The following is a 14,403-nucleotide window of genomic DNA, read 5'->3' on the forward strand; positions in this document are numbered from 1 at the left end:
ATGCAGAATATTTGTCACTGCATTGCACAGCGGCACCATATGCTATGTAATCGGACATGTGTAACATGGCAATGTGGAACTGTAACAAATGTCCTCTCTGTTATGAAAATCAATAAAAAGAAAAATTTCACTAATAAAAAATACATTTAAAAAAAGCATAGCGTGAAAGGGGGCCTTATTTACAATATCAAGCAATAGGAGAGCGAGGAATAGAGGGGGAACCGTCCCTATCGCCTGTATAAATCAAGAAAAGAATGTGGACCTCCCCAGACCTGTGTAGGGATTGGACTCACTGTAGTTGATTTACAGTGCCAAGGAATCCTTCGATTCTTTTAAAAAGAGCCCTCACACACCAACTTAGTTGGTGTTATGCTTCATCATCGGGGTCCTAACCGGGTGGCCGAATGCTGCCCAGTTGTGCTACGACGCCTGATTACAGCGGAGCAGGTGTGGTGCAGTGGTGTGATGAAGTGAAGTGTGAGTTAAAAATACCTCTGGGAATCCTGACCATGGGAATTTTATTCGTGGTGGCCCAGGGTATGTTAATAATGACTAAAGAGAACTAGTGGAGTGATTAGTCTCTTAGTTGTCGACTTGGGTCAACATGTTTCAGCCCACGATTAACGTTATGAGGGGCTTTCGTCAGGACCAGGTGAAAAGTGTGAAAAAGTGGATGGCAAAATTGCGCCATGTGTGTAGAATGGCCACACTCGCTAAGGTGTGTTGGGAAAAATAGGAGTGTTTGGACGGCGCCAAACAACCAAATTTGAGGTACCTGTGAAATAAATGACAGACAAGACAAGACACATATAACAATTTTAGAAGCAACATTAAAAGAGCAATCTTTAGTTTGGGCAACATGTGCCTGTCAATTCATGGTGGGCACATACGTGAGTCCAAGAGGATAATGCCGGGTGATCAGGTGCTATAAAGGTACAAAAGCTTATGGCAATTAGCCGTTTTGTAGCGTAATAGTGCATGTTTATAGTGCAGGCGGTACGGGTTGCATGCTGGGCCGTGGTATAAAATACATAAGGCTCAGATCGCCAGTTTGAGCCACGAGGGCATACTTCCAGTAGGTGGTGTTGCATGGTGTGCTCATTACCAAGTGCCTATAGGTATGCCACTAAATAAACAAGTAGTTAGTTAAAAATGAAGGCATCAATCATACGGGATGAAAATCAAAGAACATAGTTGCACTAAATTGTAGTGTTAGGCAGCCGATAGGAGGCACGGGAGAGGAACTGCCTCTGGTCCCACTCTGCGGGGAGGAGTGAAAAGATGAAAGAATGAGAGGTCAGGTTAACCTGTAGCCCAGAGCTGTACTAATTTAGGTACGCCTGGCTGGTGTAATTGCGCAGGGTGCCGTCGCGTCATGTAGTATGGGCGCTAGGTGCGAGAAGTCGCTATGCGCAGGCAAGACAGTGGCAGTTATGGCACTGAAGATTAAAAATCAAGCACGGGGTGAAACTCTCAAGCGGGCGTGAGCGGTAACTTACTGGAGTCTGTTGGCGGTTCCCACTTTAAACCTACTGCGGCTCCCTGGGTCCCGGCTTCTAAAAGTTGGCGCTCCTGGAGACAGACTAAATGTGGAAGTGGCGGCACTGGGGTGAAACACACTGGCAGACAAGTTTTGGAACTCTCTCCCACTGTCCATCCACAGCCTAAATAATTACTTGGCATTCCATAAGGCAACTAAGACTCATCTTTTCCCTTCACTGTAGGTCCCTGTGCTTTTCCTGGTGGTCTTCTCCATTCGACTGTTATTAGCGCCTGGACGCCCCTTTGCTGGGGCAGCCGTGTGCTCTATAAACTATATAACATAACATAACAATAAGCCACGTTAGGTGGTTTAACACCACCTTGTAAACATGTGGTAGATATCAACTCCACCAGAGCTTCGGAAAATGAAGCGCTCCAGCAGCGTTAGGCACTTGTAAATATGCCCCAGCATGTGTCCGACATAGAAAAGAAAAACAAGCAGGGGCGGCATCGGCTAAACATCCAGGGACTCTTTTACAAGCCCCGTGCGCCGCAAGTGTGTCACTTTTAATATGGAAAAAGTGACTCACCAGCGGCGCAAGTGGCTTGTAAATAAGCCCCCCAGTGGTTCTGGACAAGTCACTTAACAACATGAATGTGATCTTGTTTAAAGTAACAAAAAATGAATGTGAACTTGTGTAATGGGAGGGGCTAAAAAAAAACATTTAGAGGTTTGAAAAAAACCGCAATAGATCAATGCCTCTAATTTTACAGTAACAGTTGATCTTAATCTGCATCTGGATAACGACTCTGACTCCAAAGGGACGTTTTTTTGGGCCGATCGTGCAGCTTCTCAGCTCGATCAACAGGTCTCAGGACCAACGCATTCAGCTGGCCACCGGTTGGACCCAGTTTTTACAAATAAACTTTCCCTTACAGTCCAACCCCCTATCCCGATGGGTTGATCGGATCATTATCCATTCAGGGCATCAGGCCTACGCGTAATTTAGATAAAACATTTTCCCTCAAACGCCCCTGGCATAAACTGAATTCCATACCCACCTCTCTGCCACCTCCCCAGCTTTACCGGCTGACCCTAACAAGGCTAACTCGGTCTTCTCTAACTATATTAGCCAGCCTCTTGATAGCCTGGTTCCAGCTAAGTTGTCCATGAATCGTCAATCTAAATCCCATCCATGGTACAACACTAAATTAGCTGCTTTGCGTAAAATCAGTAAAAAGCTGGAGAGAATCTGGAGAAGGGACTATGACCCGACATCTAAGGATCACTACCGGGTAGCCGTAAGGAGATACCACAGGGCCATCCAAGTTGAGTGTGCAGTATATTATGCTGAGCAAATCAGCAAGAGTACTAACCCAGCGAAGAGTATCTTCTCCACAGTCTCAGGCCTTAAAACTCAGAAAGACGCCGTAGGTCTATTGATCACCTCTGATCAGCAGTGTGAAGAGCTTGCTTCCTTCTTTGTCAGGAAGGCAGAAGACATTTATAAATACTTCCCTATGGTCCAACTCGGCCCTCCTGAGGCATCTTGCAATCACACCAATGTCACACTAGAGGCTTTTTCCCCTATTCCCCCGGATCTATTACTCACCCTTTGTTCTAAAATCAAGTCAGGTTCCCCAGTTGATCCACTGAAGCCCGGCCAATTTTGGAATATTCTACCCACTATCTTACGTCCTTTAGAACAGGTGATCAATGGGTCCCTCAGTACAGTGGTCGTGCCTACGGTGTGGAAACAGGCCAGGGTGATACCGCTGCTCAAAAAACCTTCCTTAGGCCCAAAAAAGCCAGAAAACGTTCAGCCAATCTCCCTGCTACCTTGGGCCGCAAAGATCACGGAGGCCTATGTTAACTCCCTCCTCACGGAACACCTAAACTCCAACAACAGGCTCGACCCTAACCAAAATGGTTTTTGCCCTGGTCACAGCACAGAGGGGCATATCAGCAACAACCGGCAATAATTATCGCTAGGCGCACTTAGCGCTAGGATAATTATCGCCGGCTAACATGGATTTTTATCGCTGAGATAGCATACTATTAGCAACGCTTATCTCAAAAGCGATAAGAATCCTAATGCTAACTGCCTAACGTGAGATTATCGCTGGAAACCCAGTGATAATCTCACGAAATGTGGTGTTAACTTGTTGATAGGGACTCACAAACTTAGCCATGATATCCACCTTCCATAGGATATCATGGCTAAGTCAGTCCTGAAGCAGGCGTAAGGAAAGTAGCGATAACAGGGGTTAGCGCTACTTTTCCTGCCGCTATGCTTCATAGCGTGGGGCTTGATGATAGGAGAAATGTCGCTTAGCGAAATTTTTGTCCTGTCATGTCAGGTCAGGAACGCCCACTTTGCATCTCATTAGAGATGCAAAGCTGGGCGTTAAGATTCCCGGCGCTAAAGCAAGGTTTCACGCGTTAACACCATGTGTAAAGCAGTGTATAGGAAATGTTACCTAAGAAGTGTAGGAAAGGAATCATAGGTCATTCATGCTGAGTATAGTTTAAGAGTGCTTGATCTGAAGAAGCACAAACTCATCTCCTTATTTATGAGGCCTTTCGTCACTTTTACGCTGCTGGTGTATCACTTTTTGCGACGCTGAGGCAGCATAAAAAAGGTGCCATGTTGAGCCCTATTTACAAAGTGATGCATCTAGGCAGATGCGTCACTTTGTAAACACCTGCGTCACATAATACCTGCATCAGGTATAATGTATGAAGGGTGGGCTTACCCCAAAAAAGGCTAGGTAGAAGTGGGGCAGTTAAATCTATAAGATTTCCCTACCCCCCTTCTAAGACACAATTGCGTCAATATCTTACACTTCCCTCACAGCAGGCGTAAGACTGACGCTGGCCCATTAATGCATGGGACTTGCCCCATGCGAACGGACACATTGCTGAAGTTGCATCTGTTTTCAGACACACCCCAGCAATGCATCACTTTTGCACCTACAGACACGTCAGAAATACTGACATATCTGTAACTCCTTGCAACATGATGTGTCATACAGTAAATATGACGCATCCGTGATTTCACAAGGAGGGACCACTGAGAAAAGGCGCTTCTCTGTTTTCACGTAGCGATGCGTCACTTCTCATAAATAAAATATACCTCCATGGTTGGGGGTTGTCTTTTCTAATAAGAATTGATTTCTACTCAACTGAACCCTTTTTGCAACATTAGGATAATGAAAGACTGGGCCGAAATTAATTGACCGATTTACAAGCCCCTTGCGCCGCTGGTGCGTCATGTTGTGTGACACACCGGCGGGCAACCTGCTGCATGATATTAACAAGCACAAGTAATGCCATCCTGCATGGCTTTACCTGTGCTTGTAAATATTGCCCCTTTTCACTAAAAACTTTGGGGGATATGCACAATAGAAGTGGTGGAGTGAGGCGTTAAACTATTCCACGGCCTCATAAGGCCCGATTTTTCCGCTAGGCAATGGACACAGGAACACACAGATACACTTTGTTCCCTACAAGCTGACATGATCGCTTCAAAACATTTACAGACACATGTGAATATCTACAATCTAGTGATCCGTGTAGTTGCGGGTAAACCTGGGTACACATATTTAACATATAATGAAGGCGAAACAGTACCCATAGCATACAAATCACACTTGTACAGAGATACAGATATTCTGACGGCCGTAGAGACTGCGGTAGTGAGAGAAAGAGCGCAGCCTCAGGGGAAACAAATAATTGTCGTGACTCTAGTACCGGCCTTAGAGGCTGCTACTTAGGCGAGCATCCCAAACGCTAAAGCCTTAATCCGGGATGGATACAATGGGTTAATTCTCTCACTGCATCAGATGTAGAATATAGATACTACCCAAGTCTAAAAACACATGCATTCCTGCAATATGAACAAGAATATCCTCTACCAAATGAAATAATGCCTCTAGATCAGTATGAATACTTATTTACACTGAACGATCTGCGCAGGCAGCCATAGAAAGTAAACAGCAATTCAGCGCAGCGTGTGTGATGGCAAAAGGTCGTATGCAGGACGGCAAGTTCCATCCAAGCTGTACAAAAACACAGTCCCTAGGGGAATGCACGGCTCAGCTATCAGAATTAAAAGCTTTGATACTGGCATTGGTAAATACGGATCGAGAATTCCCCACACTAATTGTGTGTGATTCTTTTTACTGTGTCCAGTCATACAATGAATATCTTCACTACTGGGGACAGAATGGGTTTAAAGATTCAAAAGGTGGCACAATTAAGCATAAAATGCTATCGGAAAAGGTAGCTAAGATGAAAAATGAACTACCAAGAACTCACGTGATACACACACTGAGTCATCAACGTGATGGCGTTCACGTTGAAGGGAATTCATTGGCTGATGAAGCTGCAAAGGGGGCAGTATAACTGCTTCGGTAGCTGCAATTACTCGTTCGAGAACGAGAATAGACGGACAGATAATTGTAGTTGTCACTGCTTCACGCACAAACAGCCCAGCAATACCGAAAGATTTTCCACTCAAGTACTCCTACAAGTTAGATATAAACAACATTCCATATGCTCAGATTCCTAAGTGGGGGATAGAGTAATACCAAACATGGATCGCAGATTAGATTTAATACTAGCTGCACACAAGGGTCTAGGTTCTGCACACACTGGAGTTCCCGTGACAGTTTCTTTACTGAAACAACGCTATTGGTGGCCAGGATTACTAACACACACAAAGAACTTTGTCTTGAAGTGTGACGTTTGTCAACAGATGAAGGGCTCCACCGTGAAACGTCCTGCGCAGACACCACTACTAAAATCAGACAGACCATTAGCTTGCACCTATCTGGGCCACTGAGGCCCACTACACTCAGGTGGGGCTTACAAATGTATCATGGTCAAAGTGGATTCATGCTCAAGATTCCTATGGGTATGGCCTCAGCGCTTGGCTGACGCTCAAACGGTTATAAAAGATTTGTGAGTCTTTATGGGATCATACGCAGTTGGCACATTACATTCTGACCCTGGCCCCACGTTTAGCTCTCTGGCTTACAAGGAAGCCATGGAAGGTTTGGGTGTGGCATTGCGGTACTCCTCACCGTACCATCCTGAGGGAAATTCGCTAGTGGAGATGAAAAACCGGGACTTAAAGCAGTCTTTAAAAGCTAGGGTATTAGGTTCCGGTCACTCAACTATATGGGGTACAGTGTGCCCTCAATTATCTGCCAAGAAACTCTCTAGGTGGGTCACTCCTTACGAGGTTCTATTTGGGACAAGAATGTGGGTACCTGATCTTGATTGTGAAAGCACAGTGGATTATGAAAAACATTTTGACATCAATAAACGTTTGGCTGTTTTACAGGATCTGAATGTGTCCAGGACACAACAAAGTAATGTCCATATAAAGCAGGCCGCCAGTGGGGAAGTAAAATCAGTAACGACAAGACCTGTCAGGATTCCTAAAGTCAGGGATCTGGTCAGAGAAAAGATATTGGACAAGAAAGAATTTGGGCCATCATACAGAAAGCCCGTACCTGTCCTAGCACCCGAAGGAACAAGAACTGGACTCCTGCAGCCTCTTGCCGGGAAAGAAAAGAGATTTGTCTCCATTGATCTGATCAAACCACACTAAGTGGCCGATACTGAATAGTAGGCCTCGTGGACTCCTGTGTTGCCGAAGTCCTCTTCTTTCTAATATACAGCAAGTTCAAACAGAAAGACTCATCACGTTTGAGGAGTCAACTACACAGAATGATGGACTATGACATACCTGTTTCAGGTAGTTGACACTCTGTCTAACCCGCCTACAGGCCGTCCGACGGAACCTTCTCAAGATCTATGCAATGCGTTGGCCAGCTTCTTTTCTACTAAGGTCTCTAAGATCTATTCATCATTTTCCCTTCCTATACGTTCCGCCGCCGCTGACTCCCTCTCTCACACGCCCAAGTTCACCAACTTTCTTCCGATCTCATATGAACACATCAGTAGGCTGGTCACTTCCATCAAGTCCGGCTCCCCTTTTGACCCATGTCCACCTGCGATATTGAATACTCTCGCTGAGGCTATAGTTCCTCCCTTAACGGATCTTTGCAACTCCATTTTCCGTTCAGGCATCTATCCGGAAGTCTGGAAAAAGGCAGTAATCAAACCTTTACTGAAAAAACCTTCTTTAGATCCTACTGACTCAGCTAGCTATAGGCCTATTGCCTGCCTTCCCTTCCCGGCCAAAATATTTGAGTCAGTTATGAACCTGCAATTATCTGAGTTCATTGACCATCACAATCTATTAGATGATACTCAGTTTGGGTTCAGGAAATATCATGGTACAGAAACGGCCTTGGTAAAGGCTTCCGATGAGATTAGGTACATCATGGATCAGGGGGGTGCAGCGATTCTGGTGCTTTTTGATCTATCCGCCGCCTTCGACACGGTTGACCATTCCATCTTGGTCGACCGTGTCGCATCCATGGGGGTAACTCATCGTGCAAAATATCTCATTGCCTCGTTTCTGGCCAATCGAACTCAAACGGTGAAACTGGGTAATTTTTATTCACCCACTTTCACTCTTACTTGCGGGGTCCCTCAGGGATCCTCGCTAAGCCCCACACTATTCAATATATATGTGGCGGATCTGGCGAGGGTTATAAAAGCTCATAGGCTGCGGCTAACCACCTATGCTGATGACACCCAACTGGTGCTGGCTGTTCAGAAAGATGGCCCCGCATTCGCCGCTAAATTCCAAGAAGGGATGATGGCCATTAGCTCATGGATGGCGGATAAAAGTTTAAAATTGAACTCGGATAAGACCGAGGTCCTGACTTTTGGTAGGCCTTCTCCTGAGTGGTCTTCGACCTGGTGGCCCAGCGATATGGGCCCCCCTCCCACTCCAGTAACCAAGGTCAGGAATCTCGGTATTATGTTCGATAATAAATTGACTTTTAAGCATCACGTCAACGCTGTGGCGACATCCTCCTTCTATATGCTGAGAAAAATCAAGAAGTTGCTGCCATATCTTCCCTCAACTGCAGGAAAAACCTTAGTTACCACCCTTGTTTTTTCAAAAATGGACTATGGCAATGGCCTCTTCCTCAATGCTCAGGAGCAGGTGCTAGCCAAGCTGCAATCAGTACAAAACGCGGCAGCCAGATTACTGCTGGGCGTTCAATTTCGTCATCCTACCTCTGCAGCTATACACCATCTGCATTGGCTGAGAGTAAAGAGTCGGATAAAGTTCAAGGCTTTATGTATCGCCTATAAAGCCATTCATGATTCAGGACCTAAGTTCCTGAAGGACGCTTTCCGAATCTATGTTCCCAACAGAACTTTACTGTCAGCCTCTACGCACTTGCTCCCGGTGCCACGCACCAGAACTTCTACATGGGGAGACAGACGCTTTTTGGTAGCAACCCCCAGGCCGTGGAATTCCCTCCCATTGGCTATAAAAACTGCCCCCACCCTCATGATGTTCCGCAAGCTCCTCAAGACCTGGTTATTCAATCAGTAAATGCCCCAGATATCTTTTGTCATTGGGAAGTCCAATATGCGCCGAGACACCCTTGGGTATTCTTGGGCAATAAAAATCTCAAAAACATAAAACATAACATAAACATAACACCAAGGAACTCGTTCCTCTTGGAACTGATATTCAGACAGAAAATCAAAATCAAAATAAAAGACAAATTTCAATTTGACCAAACACTGATGTCTACGTAAACGTACCTCGACAACGTACCTCGTCAAGATCCAGCTAGAAGTTAAAAAAAAACGGCTGAGCTAATGAAATTGCATCTAGCTGTTTCATAGACTTTGATACCTTTTCAATGGATCTGAGCGAATCTGAAACGATGCCAGACCAAAAAACTTGTCAACAACAACTCAAAGACTTTTTTTTTTTCTTTAAAAGACTTACCTGCTGTCACTGTGGTTATAACTATGGATAATTACCGGGATCCTTTTCTTTCTGTTCCGGTCAGGCTTAGTAACTGTTTTCTGCTTACTTATTAATGGAACTTACCTTCCCCAAAGCTCTGCAACATCAAAAGTGAACTTACTCCTGAAACATCATGCTTCATCACATCACAAACACAGTGACTTGTCTTCAGTGAACATTGCAGCAGTTCCTATATCTGATGCTATAGTATGGGACAAGGTTGATTATGACATTTGTAGCCCGACAGAACTTTTAGAAATACCACATTTATTTAAAATTTCCTTAAATTATGTTATTACCTCCAGTACATTTTCCGATGATTGGGATTTTGAAACTGTAAATAATATGTTGTCTGATTTAGAACAATCTGCCGCATTTTCTAGCAATGAAATGTTGGAAGACACACCAGATTTTAACACCATGTATTGTTATCAACATTTTGGTCATAACTTCCTACTCAAATCTAGTATCCCTAGAAATGTTTTCACATATCACCAATGGGAACATTGCCCAACACCGCCAAAAAGAAGTTCAAAAACGTTTGCACAAACGTCATCCTACGTCCGACAGCGGCAAAGCAAGGTAGCACCCCTGGGGAGACCTTTGGGTATATAAACATGACATCTTGCTGAGACAGAGAGAGGAGATCAGGACTTCCAGCCCGACACACTGAAGCGATACGCTGAGGTTCCTGCATGCAAATACTCCAGCTCGCAGTGGTCTAACATCCTTTGCGTGGTGTCCACCTAGAGACCAGAACGGGTTTCCACAGTCTCTCACTTCAGGTAATGGGGTTCAACTTTATCCTAGAGGGATTCTTGGCTTAATACCTACACACATGCTAGGTACACTCAGGTACGTCTAGTTAGGATTGCATCGTAGGAGTACGCATTTTGTCATGTATTTTATATACTTGCCTGCATTCATGATTTTAGCAGAATGGTAGAAATCTACCATCCTTTTACTTTACTAGTGCTTCTAGTCATTTATATCTGTTTCTGTCTAATGATTGTTTCAGCAAATCTATTTTACACCAGAATAATGACTGTTCATTAATCCTTACTGAAAATGTCCCTACCGTTTATTCTGTGTGACTGAGCGAAAAGTAGAACACTGCTTCCACGGTACTGAGGGATCAAGGTTGTCATGTTCAATAGTTGCCAAGAACTATTCTCTCCTTGGTAAGAGGGCTTTTTAGTGGCACTGAGAGCTAGCTGGTATACAGGCTAACATACCCGATAGGGGTGTCCAGAATCAGTCCGACACCAATCCTATAGTCTATGTTGTCTAAACGCCCAGAACCTAAATAGATATATAGGAACTACACGACACCCTATGCTTATAAAATGACACAGCTCGGCACAGCAAAATGGCTTGCGGCGCTTCGGTTTGGTTTTTTTGTGAAAATGTGGCCCGGTGTCTTTTGTACTGCATTGCAGTATAAAATGCAGTAAAATTTGTTAACAAAAAAAATGAGTGGCGATTTCCTTTTTAATGAAATCTGATCAGTGGCATCGGACGCCCTTATTAGTTTGGTGATTGTAAATAACATATTGGGCCTTCTTACGGGGAGTCTATTGACTGATGAGAGTACTGTGAGTTTGTGGTTATTGGTACGTCTTGTCTCTTCGTTTTTTTAAAACAGACCGCATCTAATGACTCTTAATCTGGTGCTCTTAGAAATCGCTTTATATTGACTCCATGTCAGTGCACTTTCGGAGAGATTTGTCATTTCACATAAACCTTACAAAATGTATTAGATTGGGCAATTAACTAGCAGCAAATCCAGAAAAGTATTTTATACCTTTGAAAGATTGTATAGTTTGTAAAGTACCAAATGAATGTCTAGTGTGAAATACAAAGGAGCTTATTTACAAGCTCATTGTTCCGCTGGTGCGTCACTTTTTTAGACGCACCGGTGGCGCAGTGTGCCTACCCATATTTACAAGCCCACATATAGTCACCCAGCGTGACTTTTCATGGCCTTGTAAATATGGTCCCCTTTCACGCATTACTGAAAGGGGCATTCCATGGGTGTTGCTGTGAGTGTTCCCACGCATCATCCATGGAACTTCATGCAGTTCCAGATTTACAACATTTTGTAAAACTAGGACTGTGTCAGAATTCTATGCCTCCCCAAGGGAGTCGTAGGAATGGCGCAACGAGGAGAAATTCTTTTATCTCCTCGTTTTTTCCTTTTTCAATGTGTGCTGCATTATGCAGCGCGCACAGAGGAAAATACCAATAATGATTGTTTTTGTGCAGTCATCCCACAGTGCAGGCACCCTTGCAACATGGCGCAAGGATGCCTGCACTGGCACATTGCAACCAATTGTGCGCCAGCACGGGGCAAAGCACAGGGATGCGTCCTATTGTTGTTAATTAGAGTTCCCGGTTTTATGGTATTTATTTTTTTAACATTTCCATCTGTATTTATCCATATTTCTTTTTTGGTTATCTTAATGGCCTTTATCCATATTTACTTTGTGTTTTGATAATAAATGGAGCTATAAAATGTGATATTTACACATTTATTTTACACTTGGATGTGCACTCATACATGGATGCCTGTCACGTTTTAGCAAATTAAGCAGCCACATATAACAAAACACGACACTCTAAGGTACATTTTGAGGCTATACTACAAATATGTGTGAACCATGCTACATTGTACATTTTTTATAACTATCGCCGTTGTCTATCTGATCAGCTGTTGCATAACTAAATACTTATAAGGTCGCAAAAGCGAGACCTATTGGCTATGCCAAGCGGCCGTGTGGCCGCGAAAGTTAAAGTGAACGCGATCAAGCATCAAAGCGGCCGTGAAAGTAATCGCGGTACAGCGCGGCGCGCGTGCCCGCGCACATGCACTGTAGCTCTAGTCTGGCCTGGTAGCACTTTTTGGAGCCCTCTCAATAAGTCTCGCCAGACCAGCGCATGCGCTGGGTCAGGCGAGACCTAAAAACATAGAGGGAAGAGCATATGTGAGGACAAAGAGAACAAGTACAGGCTATGCCAAGCGGGATCAAACATCAAAGCGGCGAAAGTGAAAGTAATCGAGCAGAGCATCAAAGGGCTGGGTGAGAAGGGAGGGGGGAATGCAAGGAGCAGAGGAGCAGCTGTGCACGTGCACGCCATCGTGCACTCAAACCCTAGGCCAGCAAAACCATGTGGGTAGCACTTTTCAAAGCCCACTTACAAAATGTCTCATAAAGAGTCTCAGCGAGACCTAAAAATCACTAAAAACGTACGACGTCACCGTGCTCGAGAGTTTCATTGCCACGCAAAGTGTAATGATTACATCCCAACTGAAATGATTACATCCCAACTGACCGTGCTCCCTCTAGGGACCACCAAGTGAACTACACATGATCGGAGCCAAAAGGCCCGTTAAATCCTCCTAAATAGAAGCTCCAAAAATCCAAGGAATTATTCTCACCGCCACACATCGTGCGAGTGATCATACATCCCTGGATCAACACATTACTCATACATCAACAGCACCATAGTTCTGAAGAGCGAACTTCAAAAATATTATTCACCTAATAATATTAGTACGAGGCTGCAACTTGTCACGATCAACAATGGTGAGTGCGGCATATAATCTGAGTATACAGGATTCATTAAAATGAGTGAGACACACAATGAGGGTTTGTATGCAGATATTACGCATAGGATTATGGGAAGGCGGTAGAGTGACCAACTGTCCGTAAATTTCACGGACTGCCCGCTGTTTGGCCCCTTGTCCGTGAGCATTTCTTTTACGGACGCCTTTTGGGGCATATCAACAAGGGCTTTATCTCTGCTTTTTTGGCTTTAAAAGCCAAAAAAGGAGAGATAAAACTAGCGCCCTAGCAACAACAGGGTGCTAACATGCAAATTTGCATGTTAGCACCCTATTACTCTACAATTCCCCTTGCATCTCTAATGAGATGCAAAGGGGGCGTTCCAGAGTAAAATAATAGAAGAAATGTCGCTAAGCGACATTTCTCCTATTATCAAGAATGTCGCTAACCCTGTTAGAGACAAAAAAAGCAGCGCTAACCGCGGTTAACGCTGCTTTTTTACGTCTGGTATTTTTCTGACTTAGCCATGATATCCTATGGAAGGAGGATATCATGGCTAAGTTTGCCTGTCCCTATCAACAAGGTAACGTGAGATTATCGCTGGGTTTCCAGCGATAATCTCACGTTAGCCACTTAGCGTGAGGATCTTTATCGCTATTGAGATAAGCGTTGCTAATAGCACGCTATCTCAGCGATAAAAATCCACGCTAGCCGGCGATAATTATCCTAGCGCTCAGTGCGCTTAGAGATAATTATCGCCGGTTGTTGTTGATATGCCCCATAGTCCGTAATTTGGGGACGGCAGCAAGCTGTGCTGTCCCAAAGGTGCCCATCGGAGCCGGCTCGCACCCCTCTGAGGCTGCAGCAGCCCCTCCCGCCCTCGCTCAGTCCTTCTAGGGGCCACTGTCATTCTGACGTGGCTGACTATCACCTAAAGAATGGCAATGGTGCGGAGGGGAGGGAGGCACCAGGGTCAGACAAGTGTTTCATGGCCCTTCCTAACTTTGACCTGTGACTCGCAGATCAGCACAGAGCAGAATAGAGAACAAATAAAGCCAGAATAATCACTGTGATGCAGCTGTGTGTGTGTGTGTGTGTGTGTGTGTGTGTGTGTGGTGTTGGTGGTTGGGGGGTGCATAGGGGCAGTGGCAACAGAAAGAAATTATGATAATGGTAAATCAAAAAGAAGCACAAGGCAAATGTAGTGAGTAAGCAAAGGAAGAATAGAATGCAAATATTGAAAGACAGCTGGAAAGATAGAGAAAGATTTAGATTTAACAATGGAAGGAAGGGCACGAGGATAATCAAATGAAAAAAAAGTAACACAACATAAATGTTAATGTGGAATATGGAAATATGAAAAGAAAATGAAATATGAATTTAAAGAATAAAGAGAGAATGAGAAACAAAATGAAAGGATACACAGACAGAAAGAT

The sequence above is a fragment of the Triturus cristatus genome, chromosome 2_2, assembly GCF_964204655.1.
Source record: "Triturus cristatus chromosome 2_2, aTriCri1.1, whole genome shotgun sequence".
Lineage (NCBI taxonomy): Eukaryota > Metazoa > Chordata > Amphibia > Caudata > Salamandridae > Triturus > Triturus cristatus.